Here is a 15,117-nt window from a genome sequence, read left to right as displayed (position 1 = left end):
TTGCTCCAGTGATAGCTGACAACTGTCTAAAGTTGTTCCAGGATATAGAGGCCTAATTATTTCATGCCTTGAACCAGCAAGAGTGTAGTTGGCACATCAGTAATTTAAACTAAATCTGTTGTAGTTGTCTTGGATCAAAGGCAGCTGACAATGGATATTGACTACTTTCAGGGTAATACTTCACTTTCCAATAATGAAATTCACATATTTTTGAAGTGGTTTTTCTTCCTTCATTGTAAATAGCAGAACACTGTACAATCATACAATAATAATACCAATTAAAGAATGTATGTCTTTAAATTATATTGGAAAAACAAAAAAAATGAATTTGATTAAACAACGAACATTTTAGACTTGAGGAAATTTCCTGAAGTTCAGAATAAATTCAGGAGTCTGTCTGTTGACCCAATTAAAATATCATGACCCAGACCACACAAGCCTTTGTTTAGTAATAAGTTTTGATGAGTGTTTTGTCAGAACAATTTATCATAATTGCTCTGAAAGCAATTGTTGTATGTTGTTCAATGTATCACTTTTAGAATTCTTCACTTACAGCTTAAGGTTCTTGTCCTTGTGGCTTTTTACTAGAACAGCAAATGATATAGTAGAGTGTAATTATATGCTTATTGCTAGATCAACAATCAGATATGTTGAATGTCATGTGCAAATTAGTTTTTACTGTAAATTATGTATTTGCCTTTAAGCAGAAGAATATTTATTAATAACTATTAATCAGTTGAATCTTAATTAGTAATTATATGTGTTTTCTGTGATGATTCTGTTCTTTAACTTGTAGGGTCACATCAAGCCTCTGTCATCTTGTTTTCAGAGGCACCACAAACTCCTTTGATTTGGCTCAGCTTTGGCCTGCAGTGGGTCTGCATGGCTTTGACTGTGCAAAAGTTGTGGCAAAAACAGATGTCATGGTCTGCAGAAGTGTGATATGACTTGCACTTTGGCAAGGTGCAAGTGTGGTAATGGTAGTAAACTGTCCACATTAATTTATTTTTCCCATTGTCAATATTCATTATTGACACAGAACTTCTAGCTGTGCTACATGTGTCTGGGGAAGGCCATGTTAATGAAATCTGCAGTGACAACATTACTTGCTACTTGCTGGCCAGTAGCACTTCTAGAGTTATTCTTTTAGAGCTTATCCTACGGCTGTGAGAGCTGAAAATGGTAGTAGTCACTAACTAAATTGTTTAGTTGTCTGTCGTTGGCTTAAGCTAATGGGCAACAGAAGTAACAATTACATATCATCAGCTTGTAAGTGATCACTGTGATTCTGTTCTCAGTACACTTCTGCCACCTTTGAAAAAGTCTTGTAACTTCTCTCAGGAAGTAAGGGCTAACCTCAGCACAAATTTATGGCAGTTTCTTATCTTGGCATTGTCCTTTCGTTGTTAATTCTGTCATATCTGAAATATGACCTTCTGCACCTAGTTTTTACTTGTCACAGACCATTTGTCAGTCCCTGTGGTCTTTTTTTTGTAAAAAAAGGTGTAAAAAACCCCCTGGATAAACCTAAGGAATTAACTCTTATAACTGAAAAGACTCTAAGACTTGCAACTATCCCTCTGAACATGAAAACATGCAGTATTCTTCTGAACATACTGATGAGGAGCCAACATCATTGTTATCTGGTAAAACCCAGCAAAGGGCAACAGCAGCGAGAGCAAACAGAAAATCAGAGGTTTTGTGTGTTCCTTTTTGGTTACATTTATGCTCATCTTTTTTTTTTTTAAAGACAGGATGAAATGATAGCAAATCCAACTTTGTTTACAGTTAATTTTATTTTTTTTTTTCAAGAATGATCATTATAAATTGCCCTATCAATATTAAGCATTATCCTTGGAGACCTGTTGGACAGAACTAGTCCCGAACTGGAGGAGGAGCAGAGGAGACATTATGCTCTTATCTGTTTGTGCAGAAGCCTGGGGTGCTTGTAATAACAGCAGTACTGGACTGTGCACAGAGAGCCTGTTCTGAAAGTGTTGGTTCACATTCTCCTGTATGAGGTGAGGCACACTGAGGTGTTTCACACTTGTATCCTGTTTACTTCTGTTTATGCTTGGTGATACTCCTACTTGTCTGCAGTTAATTAAATTCCAGCTCAGTCTTGACCCTGAGGAAACTCGAGATCTAAATGAACCGTGAGCAAGGTTCTCAGTGGGAGGTGTGAATCAGACTTTAAGGAGGTATGAATCTGACTGTCTCTCTGCACTTGAGCCAAGTCTCACTGACAAGTGGCCTATGCCAACTAACTAGTGCTAATGAATGCTGATTAGGACATTCTAATGGTTTGGGAAATCACCAGCTAGCCCACAGCAGCCTTGCCCCAGTAAGTTGCCTACTGGTGAAAGTCAGGGAGTGTGGAAGCTCCATGGGATTTTCCTTCTCTGTGTGTAAGTGTTCTCCTGTCCAAATTACACTTGCTGCTGAGTCATTTGAGATAGAGCATGCTGTAATGTTGGCAAGGAGGTACTGTTCTGCTGGGACTGAAAGCTTTGCCTGAACAGAAGGAAGCTTAGCATAGCGTTCCTGACTCAGCCTGATGCCAGAAACTCAAGGTGCTGGAACATGCCACTGATAAGTATCTCTTCCTATTCCTGTAGTTTTAGTAGCACTAGTTCTTCCAGGGACACCCTTCTTCCAGGGTGTCCTGACTGTCCACATACTGATGGCTTAGGTGGCCATTTCTGGAGGATTAGCCCAGCCCACAGGCAGAGGGTGATGAACTAGGATGTACTCACTAGTGAGCAAGAGTCACTGAGGATGTGTCATGCACAATCCCCTTTTATTAAGAATACTGGCACGTTCATGTGTTGTGCATTAGGCAAATGAATGGTGAAAGTGGTACATATTTATGGGGAGGGGAAGGGGACAGGATGCATTTGCTTTCCTAGGAAATATGAACACAGCCTGTGTGCTGTGAAGGGTTCTAGGCTTAAATGGATTCATCTCAGTTGGCTCAGGGTCCACAGTTTGTTCCTCACTGTAAATGATAAAGATATTACCAAAATACTTTAAATTCCTATGGCCGTGGTCGTATTGACTCTTGCATTAGCAGTGTAGCTTTGTTTTTAAACTACTCTAGTTTAAAAATATTATTCTTTCCAAACTTCAGTAATGCTAAAACCAGTTATACTGAAAGTAGACCTGATTTCTTTTTTCTCAGCTTTGTCACATTTCTCCTTAAAACATCAAGAAAAAGTATTACCCAAGTTTTTAATATACAAAACTCAGAAAGACAAGAGAAAACTGCTGCATCTGAACTCCAGTTCTTTGGCTTTTACAGGACTCATTAATACAATAATTTTAATTGCAGGTTATTAAAAATATTTATAAAGATTGATAAACATAATTGTCTAGTTGTTGCAGATAAAATCTATGATACAAGGAGGTAATGATTTTGCCAGGATCTCATAGGTGGTACTGTAGGTTCTGTCATGAAAGTACATTATGTCAGTATAATTTACAGCATCTCTAATGATTATTCTGAGGTATGTCAGCATTCAGTAGCTTTTTTATTTCTTTCCTCTCCGTCTGAATAGAAATCCTTGTATTTCAGTCATGTAAACTCTAAATCCAGTCTGCTTTCAGGCAGGTTTCCTTCATATTCTTATGAAAAATAGTGCTTTTGAAGGAGGATGAGATGAGATACTTGTTCTTGTCATTTTCCAAAGAAGAGTCATACATTTTTAAGACTCCCTTTTTTTTGGGGGGCTAATACAGTATCAAGGATCACTGATGATAACTCCCTTTGTTTTACAGTAAATAGATAGCTCAGTAGAGGAAAACCAGATCAAATTACTTAGTTCAATCCAGCTATTGGAAGAAGGATGCATTTTTTCTGGTGTTCTTTAGTTTGAAGGAGCTAGATGCTAGGATTTTTCAGTGTGCCTGGGAGACTAGTCAGAGTTCAGTGTAGTAGTAGAAAAACAGAACCAGCAAACTTTTTTTTTTTTAAATATAGGTCATTTCAGACTGCAGCCTTACAAATCATTGCAGTAATACTACAGCACAACTGTAGTGGGCTGGAGGGAATACTGGCTGGGAGTGTGGTATGGTAGAAACTTTTAAAATCAGTTTGATGCCAAATAAAATGTGCCATTGAACCTCAGTCCAAATAACAATCGGTGATTTGTGGAAGACATAAGTTAATTTTTTAAAATAGTTTCCAAAATGTTAGTCACCATAGTCCCTGCAAATTATATGACATTTTCTCTGTTCCAATCTTCAGGTCTGTTTTGTGAACTTAATATAGTAATAAAATATTTGAGAAGAAACAGAGGCAAATAAGGACAGAGTTTATTCAATTCTCTTGTACACTGGACAGGTGAATTTAATAATTTTTATTACTACAGTATTGCTGTGTCAGTGCTCTGTATGTGTTAGCAATTAACACTTAGCACAGCCTCATTCAATGAGAAAACTGCCTTGAGTGTAACCTGAACTGCAGCTGTTCAAGCTTGGAGAAGTCGATTGCAGTAGAAAATATTTTCATGCAAAATCCTTTCTATCTTGGATTTCATCAGTTCTTCCACATGACAGAAGTAGCACAGAGACTGTAGTGGAATGTATTTGAGTGTTATATTATGCTTACATTACAGTATTTTAATTTGACAGCAGCCTACAAGAACCTCATGAGGAAAGGAGGTGAAAACATAAGATTATCCTGTAAAAGTGTTAAAATATAAATATAATAAATAACATTTTTCAGTAAAATACCTTAATGGTTGCTAGCCATATGGAAATGATGAACGTGATTCTAAAGGATTTTATAGCAACAGTGGTAATCTACAGTAAACCTCTAGCATCTCTGTTTTTCTTTGTACATTGGAATATGACACAGTCTCTCCAGCACTGCTCTGTGAGTCCGGCACTGTTCTCATAGTTTGGCAGTTCAAAATACATACCTTCTAAGGCCCCCCCGAAAGATATTATATATGCTGTAATTTTCCATATATTGAATAATTTATTTTAAATCATCAACTGCTGGCATTTCATTGGTTTGATTCTTGAAAAAGTTGATGGAAGCAAGTGAAGATGGAACTACATTTCTGTATAAGGTTCTGTAAATTTGATGAGTAAATCAAAATGTGAAAAAAGGGGAAATATTGCACTTATCTGTTTAGAAATCAGTTTTAGTAAATTAACTAGTTAGTTCTGAGTTTTTAAAGGTAATTCATTAATTTATTATATATATAATTAGTTTGAATGAGTTTATTCAGGACTTGGATATGTTAAAATAAGAATATTCATCAGTTGACTACTGTTGTAATGATAGCAAACAATATAACATAATACTATTATTTTTCATTATAAAATGTAACTTTGAAGACCATCTTACCTGAAGAAGCAAATCTTCCATATACTTTAAAAAGAAGTAACAGAACTTACAGATAAACCTTACCTTTTCTTTTGAAGGAAGAGTGTCTGACTTTAACTAGTGCCATTATCCCGAAGACTGCCAGAGACCTTGGAACGTGCTTCCCAAATCCAGTATTTTAACAGTGCTGAGAAGCATTTCTCTCTAATACATTGGGAATTTGTAATACTGAGAGACATATTTCTGACTGTGTTGATTGTATATAAAACACATTATATATAAAACATGGTCCAAAAGGATTATAGCATTAACTATAGAACATAGTTTTAAAGTGAAATATGTTATTCTGTTTCTGTGTCGTAGATTAAGACCTATGTCCTAAAGCAACTTTTTGCTTTTATCACATTCTCAATGAGATAGAACTTCTATTAAATGATGAAAGACTTTAATAAATCGAGTGAGTCAAATGCAACAAGCATCAACACTTTCACCAAAAGAATCTGGCCTAAAAACTGTTAAGTGGAAAGACGATATATATTCCGTCATTTTCTCAATATTGATGAATTTCTTTTAAATACTCATGTAGGGACCAGATAAGAGAATGTTAAACATTTCCTGAAGATGTTGACAGTTTGTGCTCGGGGAAGTGCTTTTTTTCCCCCTTGTTGTTTTGTTTGTTTTGTTATTAAAACTTGACCAACTCCATAAAATCTTAAATTTGTGCCAGTTCCTCATCTATCTGTATAAAATAGCTAATAAAGATGATATAATAAAGGATGAGGTAAAGGTACTCTACAGCAAAATCTAAAATCTTCATGCGGGGAGAAAACTACCTACGTCTATGCTACTCGTGCTTTTCAAAATGGGACAAAATGCCAGTATCTGGCCTGATACATACATTGTCTTCATTGGTGAATGAAAATTCATGGAACGCATGTGTCTGTAGCAAGAAATGCGACAAAGTCTAATTCCTAGCAATTGTTATAGCAAGTTGACTTCACTCTTTTTAGAAAATACTGTGTGCCAGTTTCTAGAGGAAAACCATTAGACACTGTTTAGATGTTTTGTCTATTGAACATCTTTCTGAGTAGCTTTTATCTTCAGGTAGGGAAGAAAACAGTTGAGCTTTTGCACAGTGTGCTTGCTAAGCTGTCATCAGGTACAGAAGATCTGAAGATAAAGAAGCTTTTGAAGACAGTGAAACAGACAGAAATACTGGTAAATGCAGAGTAAGTGTAGATATCTGTATTCTATTATTTAGGTCCTTGTTTAAATCACTCTAACACCTCACATGCACTTATTCAAGAAGTGTTACTGCTCCGGCAACTCCCAGTCCCAAGCTGAAGAAACAGATAGTAGTGAAAGTTACTGAAGACACCATGAAAAATAGCATTATTTTAAGAGTAACTTGAATACAAATAGGTGAAAAGACTTTACATTATTTGATATATAGGTGACAGACTGTCAAATAAATTAAACAAGACTGGTAATACTGGCAGAATGTACAAAATGTAAATTAGCATAAAGTTTAATGAGAGAATGTGTTGTGAGTTAACAAGAAGAATATTTATCCACAAATGCATAAAGTTGTGCATGAGTAGTATATCCTGCCAAGAAGCTCAGTACCACTGTTGCTTGTGGTATTTCATTAGTGCTAAATAATTTCTGTCAATCCCTGGCTAATTTTAAACTAGCACAGATGTTTCTTCAACTTGGTACCTAGGAGTATTTTACCTAATGCAGGGGTTAATTTACTATTTTTTTAAAGATGTAGATTTATCTGTTACATGGGCACTTAAAAGCAATACTGAAAAATGTAAATTTGATGTCAAAGAAAACTGGGAGCTGGTGGAAGAATTCAGATGGGACAGTGTTGAGGCAAGGATATTACATGAACAAATTGAAAGGGTCTTTATAAGGGTTATCATAACATTTTATAAGGGCTGAAATGAGGCCTCTTCTGTTGGGACAAGTAGGGAAAGGGGATGTTGAGTAGAGCAGGATCCCAAAGTGGCATATGGGTTATTTTTTTTATTAACACCAGTGTGAGGGAAAACTTTGAAAATATCCTGAGATTGTGCACCTGAGTACTCAGAAAGTTAGTTTTGGAAATAAAGATATTAACTCTTTTTCACAAGTTTAGTTAAATCTGATAAAACCTTGAAATGACATCATTTGAGAGAAGGACAGATGGAGAATATTACTAGAACAATTAATGATGCTGAGCTTGATTTGTTAGTCATCAGCATGGAGATGATAACTGAAGATGTGTCAGCTGATGAGATTGCTTGGAGAGAGAACATAATGTAAGATGAGCAAAAGGCTATAGACACTGCCCTGGGGAGTCATGAGAGAGTAGGGAAAGAGTAAAAAGGCTTAGCAAAAGATGAACTGGAAGAACAGTATTAAAAAGAACTGGAGCAAAAAAAAAAAATTATCTTCAAGCCTAGTGGGCATAAAATGCCAGGAAGGCAAGGATGATCAAGAGCATCAAAAATAGGAAGAAGGCAAGAGAGAAAGAAAAGATGGGAGATGAAGGACAGCGAGAATAGGCTGCTCCACAAGGGAAGACCATCTGGGAAATGACAATGGCAGCAAGACAGGGGCAGTATCTTCACTGACAAGGGCACAATCCCACGGTAGCTGGGCAAGGCAAGCAGAGTTGGTCCAGTTATGTTAATTAGGATCACCTAACAGTCCAGATCAGGCAAGGGCCTGAAACCTCCCACAGCTCCCAAGCCAGGGAGAAGAGCCCCTCCTCTCACAACTGATTGTCACACAGTTCTTTTCACAGCACTTGTCTCCCCAGGTCACCAGGCTTCATCATGCCAGAGCTGAGCCCCTGGGAGGGGCAGACAGGTTGCACTCAGGACCCAGGTGATTCATACTTAAATGACTTATGGTGGACTTCACTGCAGCTGATGAGAATTTTGTGATTGGTTTAATTAGGGTCAGGAACTCATCCCCAGTCCTATGTCTGACCATAATTCCTTCTTACTGTTGTAATGTGTAAGATGGGAAAATAAGATATTGTGAACCAGAGGCTAGATGAAAGTTACAGTTACATTGTGATACAAACAAAAAGAAAATCTTTGTTTTGTGGGGCTTAAATCTAAAATATAACACATTCAGGAGGACAAGGTTAACAAGATAATAAAAGTGCCGTTTTTTTCATTCTTTATGTACTTTTTAATTTTGGTATTGCTTAAATATAAACAAATTACAATGTTTTCTTTACAAGGCTCAGAAATTTCTTTTAAACATTACTCAAAGTATACACTAACAATTTAGTGTATCCTGTATGTTATTTCCAATATAAAGTAAATTTTAAGTTCAAGATCCATCTGATAGACTTCAATTTTTAAATGCAATATGTAAATGTAATTTTCTAACCAGTGACTGATATCTTGGACCTACTGCAGATAATGAGTAAATGAGCTACCAAACCAGAGAAGGCTTCTTGCAATTTTGGAATCAAATCTGCAGGACCTGGAGAGACCACTGGCTCTGGCGGTTAGCCAAACAGGCAGCAGGAATGGTAAGTACACAACTGAACTTTGATACCATATTATTTATTCACTGACAGTTTTGTGTGGCCGTAGAGTAGAATCACTGAGACATTCATATGTTCATATGTAAAAGTACAGGACTGGCTTTTTATAAACCTAGAAATTATTTTAGCAGATCTTAATTTTTAGAATTCTTTTGCTTGAGAGCTAATGTAAAATAAGAAGTTGAAGGGAATATCCATTTTCACATAAGTGAAAACGGTCATTGACTAAAGTTCTGACACTGGGGTGTGATATTTTAGGTTGATTGAATGCTACAACTTCTAAAGAAAATACTTTTTTAAATGACTGATAACTTAGGAGCGTAATAGTTGAATATGCATAAAAATGTCCTTCTGATCTATCTATGCAATATGAGATTGTCACTATACTTGGAAAATGCTATCAAAGCTGTAAGTTCCAGCAGGCAGGAGTTACTTGCTTTTATTCTTTACGCTGTACAGAGAGAGTGTTGCATACCTGCATTATACCTTGTGTCATATTCCATAACAGTTTATAGAATGGTTTAATTCTTCAATTTAAATATTAAAAAAACCTTTTGAGTAATTACTGCATGGAATATTTAGTATACCTTATTTACTGTGAGATTGCAAAGGCAACTTCTCAACAATAAACACTGTAGCTTAAAATCTTCTATTACTAGGTCTTGTAAAACTTTAAATTGAATAATATACCTGTCATTTGCTGTAGAGAGGAGAGGATATGAGCTCAAAAGGATTTTAGCTGCAAGTATAGAAACAAAATTGAAAGACTTGCAGAAAGTGGAGGCCTGTGTAGCAGCAGATCAGCTGCGGCATATGTGGGTCTGAGGCCGAGACCCTATATGTACATTCATCTATATGTACAGTCAGTAAAAATTATGGCTTTGGTAGACAGTCCTAGGGTGGATGCTTAAATATCTAATTTTGTAGTGAAAATATCTATTATTATCATTTGTGTCTGATTGGAATATGTTAGATGATTATATTTCTTAGTCATAGAAGAAATGTGAACAAATACTCTCAACTGATCTATACACTATAAATGATAATTAGCCTTAAGAGTCTTCTGCCCTGTCAAGATAGGCGAACAAATCAGAAGACTGTAAATTCTTATTTGATAGATCCCTCAATCTTTTTCTGCCCAAGTCTGTACATAATTAATAGAACTGAAAAATATAGCTAATGTTCCAAATATATATTTATGTAATTTTAACATTAATAAAATTCGCCTTAAAGTTCTCAGTAAGTTTTAAAATATGGTTTTGTGATGTTGCAGCCAAGTTTCTTGAAGGCCTGTGTTCTAAAGCACAGAAGGGAGAGCTAATTTATACAGACTTTTTCTTTTGAATGTTTGCTTTGTGTCCTTTATGCTGTAGCTATTAGTGTCTTACGCTCTTGTGGTTCTACAGAAGCTGCAGAGTGCTTCTCACAGGCTGAATTCACCTTCTCTATTCTGCTGCAGTATCTTGTTTTTACAAGCTTCTGAAAAACAGTATTATGGTTTAAGGTGTCAACTGCAACATGTTTTATATCTAAGTACAAATCTTAATTTAATAACTATCTGCCATTTTTAAGGAGCTAGTGAAATTTTAATATATAAGCTTAATATGAAAATTTAAGAACATAACGTTGCAGTTACAAGAAACCATTTTGGTATAAAATTGTAGATAGTGAGACTTTAAATTCTGAGGATATCTTTGGAAATTTTTTAAACTTTGAAAGGTTTTCTAAGAGCAGGAAAAACTTAGTTCAGAAAAGTTTTTTTGACTAATTTGTGTCAGATTATCAGGTTTTATTAAACTCTAGTGGAACCAATGGGGTATTTCAGAAAATGTACTATATAAGGGAAATAAATATAAAGCTTTTTAGGCTGAAAATTTTGTACTACAGGGGCATAGGCAGTGTTCCAGTCTGCTGATTACATAGCTGATTACATCTTTGTGAGCTGAAGACTGTCTCATAAATGTACTGAATAAATGAGCTGATCAAGGAGCTGTCTGGACAGTTAATATTAATTTATAGTAATTCCTGAAACACTGGTAAATTTCCAGAAAGCTGTAACAGAGCTACTGGTGTGCTAGTGTTCTAAAAGGCTATATAGGACAATATCAGCTTGACATTGGACTTGGATGGAATAATTTAGCAGGACTATATAAACAGAAAACTAAGGGAAGGAAACACACCTGCTCTCACTCAGTCTTGTTTTATGAAAGATACCATGCAAACCCACTTAATTGTTTGGGGGTTTTTTGAGCAGTGTTTAGTTAAGCTATTAATTAACAGCAGTTATAATGTTAGCGTAGCTGAGATCTACAAGTCACTAAAGTTTTGCAGAAATAATTTTTTATTATGAAATTAGATGAATATGAAATTAACTGTCCTGTCAAATGTATTCCAGCTGCATACTTGTCAGCTTTGTGATGTGTTCCTTACCAATGGAAAATGAAAATGGGGTGTTATTTTAATTTTTTATCTCAAAAGGGATTAATTCAGAAAATCTGATGACTGGTGTTATCCAGGAGATTGACTTCAGTGCAAAAGTCAGCCCTTACTTACTGTAGCACTTCAGATAAGGTGTTTCATGAATTAAATTATTAGCATTGGCTCTTCGCAGTTTGCTGCTATTCCTTTAGTTGATTTATCTCTAAAATATTTTGTTGACACTTCAATTTGAATAATATCTCTGGTATTTGCGCCAGGATGGGGAATTTTAGGTTGATTATCTCATAAAACTCCTCCACAGTAAATATAGAAGCAAAGAATGAGTTTACATATTCTGTTATTTCTCTATTCCAACTGTCCTTGTATCTCAGTGTCAGGTTTCATGTTCCAGTGTATTTATTAGTTTATTTTGCCTTCTGTGAGGCACTAAATCATCTTTAGCATACTTCTAATGTTTAACTTTCTGGGTTTTTTATTTTCTGCATTTAAATGCAATTCAGTTTTTTCAAGGACATCTTCTTACTTTAATCAGCTTATTTTACTGGCTGTTTAATCTGGCCTTCTGTTTGTGTGATCTTTCTAAAGTCTGTCTTGAACAGGTTCTGTGGTGCCCAAGAATAACTTGGTGTCCCCCTCCAAACATGTTTAGCTACTCCTTTATTTTTTATATTTTCACTTTTTGAAATCAGGCATTACTGTAGTAGATGGTTTGACTTTTACCAATCTTGCAATTATAATACCATATCAATTATCACCCTTTCAGAATTTCTGATACACCAATTATGCTATGTCAGTACCTTCATTAAAGGCCAGGAGTTCTACCCCTTACCCCATCTCACTACTTAGACTACCGCTTGTTCAGAAGAATGGATGCATTTGAACTGACTTACAGATTTTTGTGCCTTTTTTTATATGGGACTCTGAAGCAGGCCTTGGCCCCGAGTCTGTACTCCTTACGCAGAGAAAAGCCATGACTGTGGGACTGATTATTCTTAGGGCTGTGCTTTGGTTAGGAAATATTTCCAGAGTAAAATCTATGACACTTCAGACACCCACTTATTTTTCATGTTTTTGACTTGTCTTTGCCCTATGCTAACATAAAAGGTAAATAAAATAATAGATAAGAAAAAAATAATATTTCATTCATTTTCAGGGTTTTTTTACAGCACATAATTACTTTACCTAATGAAATGCAATGGGTTGATTAATCTATATTGCCTGTTCTATATTGCTGTGATAGTGTTGGTGAGGAAATGCAAACATTTCTTTTCCATATTCTGTATGTCAGTTTTCATTTTATAGAGCTGTTCTGTAAATTTTTTCTGAGACGTACATCAAAATTCATCTATTTTCTATAGGGGAAGTCATGATGAACTCATCAGGAAAGGAGAAATTTTGATTACTGAAATAGAAGAAAATCTGAAGAGCTTGCAGAAAGTTGAGAATGTGGTAACAAGCCATGGAATCACAGAGGGATTCATTGGTAATTACAAAGCAAATAACTCAGTAAAAGGGTATGAAAGCAAACACGTAGATGGAGGAGCGTGGGTGGCTTCAGGAAAACGGGTGGATTTCCCTTTCTTTCAGTGTGCTGGCTGCTCCTTCCTCTACCTACCCTTCCTCCCTGCGGGCTGCTCCCCTGCATCGGGCATTCTCCTGCTCACTCGCCTTCATTCCTCTAAAACTTGGCCCCTCGACACTCACCCCGATACAAGCACTGGCCAACACACCTTGCTGCCAGCAGGGCCGTGTCCTAGTGCTGTCCCCTCCTTTGGTACAGCCTGTACTTGGGAAGCAGAGAGCAAAGGGAAAAAGCAGGTTGTGCTCAGTAGATGTATTAGAGGCTGATCCACAATACCTACTGTATGTGAACAATAATCTCTGCTGTCATCTGCAGTGCTGGCTTGTTCTTCACAGTGAAGTATCTTTAGCTGGTAATGAGCATCTTGATAACAAGCTGCAGTTTGGAACTTTCAAATAGCAAGGAAAAAAATATCACATATGTAAAAGAATATTCAATAGTTTGCAGTGCAAGACGTTGGTAACAGAATTCTTTTTCTTTAAAGCACTTACCAGTGAGATAAAATTTTAAGTGTTGTATTAATGTCTGCTTTGGCAATCCTAATTGTGTATGTAAAACTAGGCATGGAACCAAGGTATAGCAGAGAATCTGCTATATAGTACTTTGAAATCTTGTGTAGATAAAAATACCTGGTTTATGTTTTGTGTAATGCAGAGTTAAAGCAAGGTGTGACAGTTCATATAACTATCCTGTGAAGAATAAACAAATACAGTATTTCTGATCCTTTTCTATTGACAGAGTATTTGAGATTTACTTTATTTCTTTGTATTTTAGAAGCTATTTCTTACATTGATCTGTATGAAACTCTTTGGTTTATTGTCAACATGTTATTTTTAAAAAACTTGCCTTCAAAATTAATTTAAAGTTAATACTTAATCCAAGTATTCTCAAGTTATTTAAAATTATGCCCTATAGTGTTTTGTTTTTTTCTGAGTGCAATTTATCCATTTTAATGAATTGGGATTAATGTATTTACTATCATTAATGAACATTCACTTGAATTATTTCGCAGCACTCTGTGTTCTGGTACTTGTATTCACAGTTGCTTATAAGTGTTTTCTTTCTGCTAGATAACTGTTCTGGCAGCAATTCTCATTTTTTAAATAAGAAAACCAGAAATGCTTGGACAACACCCTCTGAACAGTAGAACTCTGCAGCTAGAGCATACCCTGTCACTGCTTCTACTTGATCAATGCCAAAGCTTTAGTAAATAAGAGTTTACCTTTAAAAAGTAGCAGATTGCGGGGTTTTTTTCTACTTGCGTTCTGTGCTCCTCTGAGAATGAATTTGTATTTCTTATGGAAAAGAAAAAATAGTCATATTGTAGAGCGGTGCAATTGTGCAGAGAAAGAAAGAAAACCAGCAGAATCCCAAAGGCAGTCTGTATTTCTCAGTCTCGATTTCTTCCCGTGTGGGTGCTCAGGACTGCACCATGAGGCTGTTTCAGTTCATGTTCTGTCCTTGTCTTCAAGCAGCACAGAGGGAGTTTAAGGCAAGAGCCTCAACGTACTGTGGCAAAGTTAATTCATGGATGTTACTTAATGAACTATGTGACTACAGAGAATTATTTTATTTAGCTGCCTTGTATTTTTGCTGTTTCAATCCAGGATCAGAGACTTTGTTTTTATTAAGAACAGCCATAAAGCAATTCTGGCTTAACTTTGGTTACTGGACAAGAGTTGAGGAAATTGATGGATCAATGATAGCTAGACAATGGTTATACTAACTGTAATTCTTTTAAACAGATATACTGCCAGGATCTTACATCTGGCTTGTGGGATAAGAGTTTTCTGAGTCTATGCATCTGTTGGTAGTTTAGCAAGACTTCACTGCTTCACCAACTTGCAGAATTCAGGGTAAGTAGCTGAGGTTGGTCTTTATAAGCCAGGAAGGATTCACAACTACTTCTGTTTCCCAGCACTGAAATGTTACCATATTTGAAGTACAGTATTTCTCTTAGCTAGAACATCTAATCCTGCTTTACAGCAAATCATACATTCTGAGACACTTAAAGTATCTTGAATGTGATAGTGTGGGATGGCAGCTGTTCTCTCTCATTTCAGCAACTGTTCACTTGGAGATATTAAGCAGCTCCCATCTGGCTGGAAGTGGCTACTAGAAACCCAGTTTAAACAAGGATTTAAAAAAAGCTCTCCTTAACAGGCCACTTGAATGCAAAGCCTTCAGGAGCTTTTCTCTGGGAAAAAG

The sequence above is a fragment of the Calidris pugnax genome, unplaced genomic scaffold (assembly GCF_001431845.1).
Source record: "Calidris pugnax isolate Ruff unplaced genomic scaffold, ASM143184v1 scaffold54, whole genome shotgun sequence".
NCBI lineage: Eukaryota > Metazoa > Chordata > Aves > Charadriiformes > Scolopacidae > Calidris > Calidris pugnax.
Note: the sequence above shows the minus strand (reverse complement) of the source record.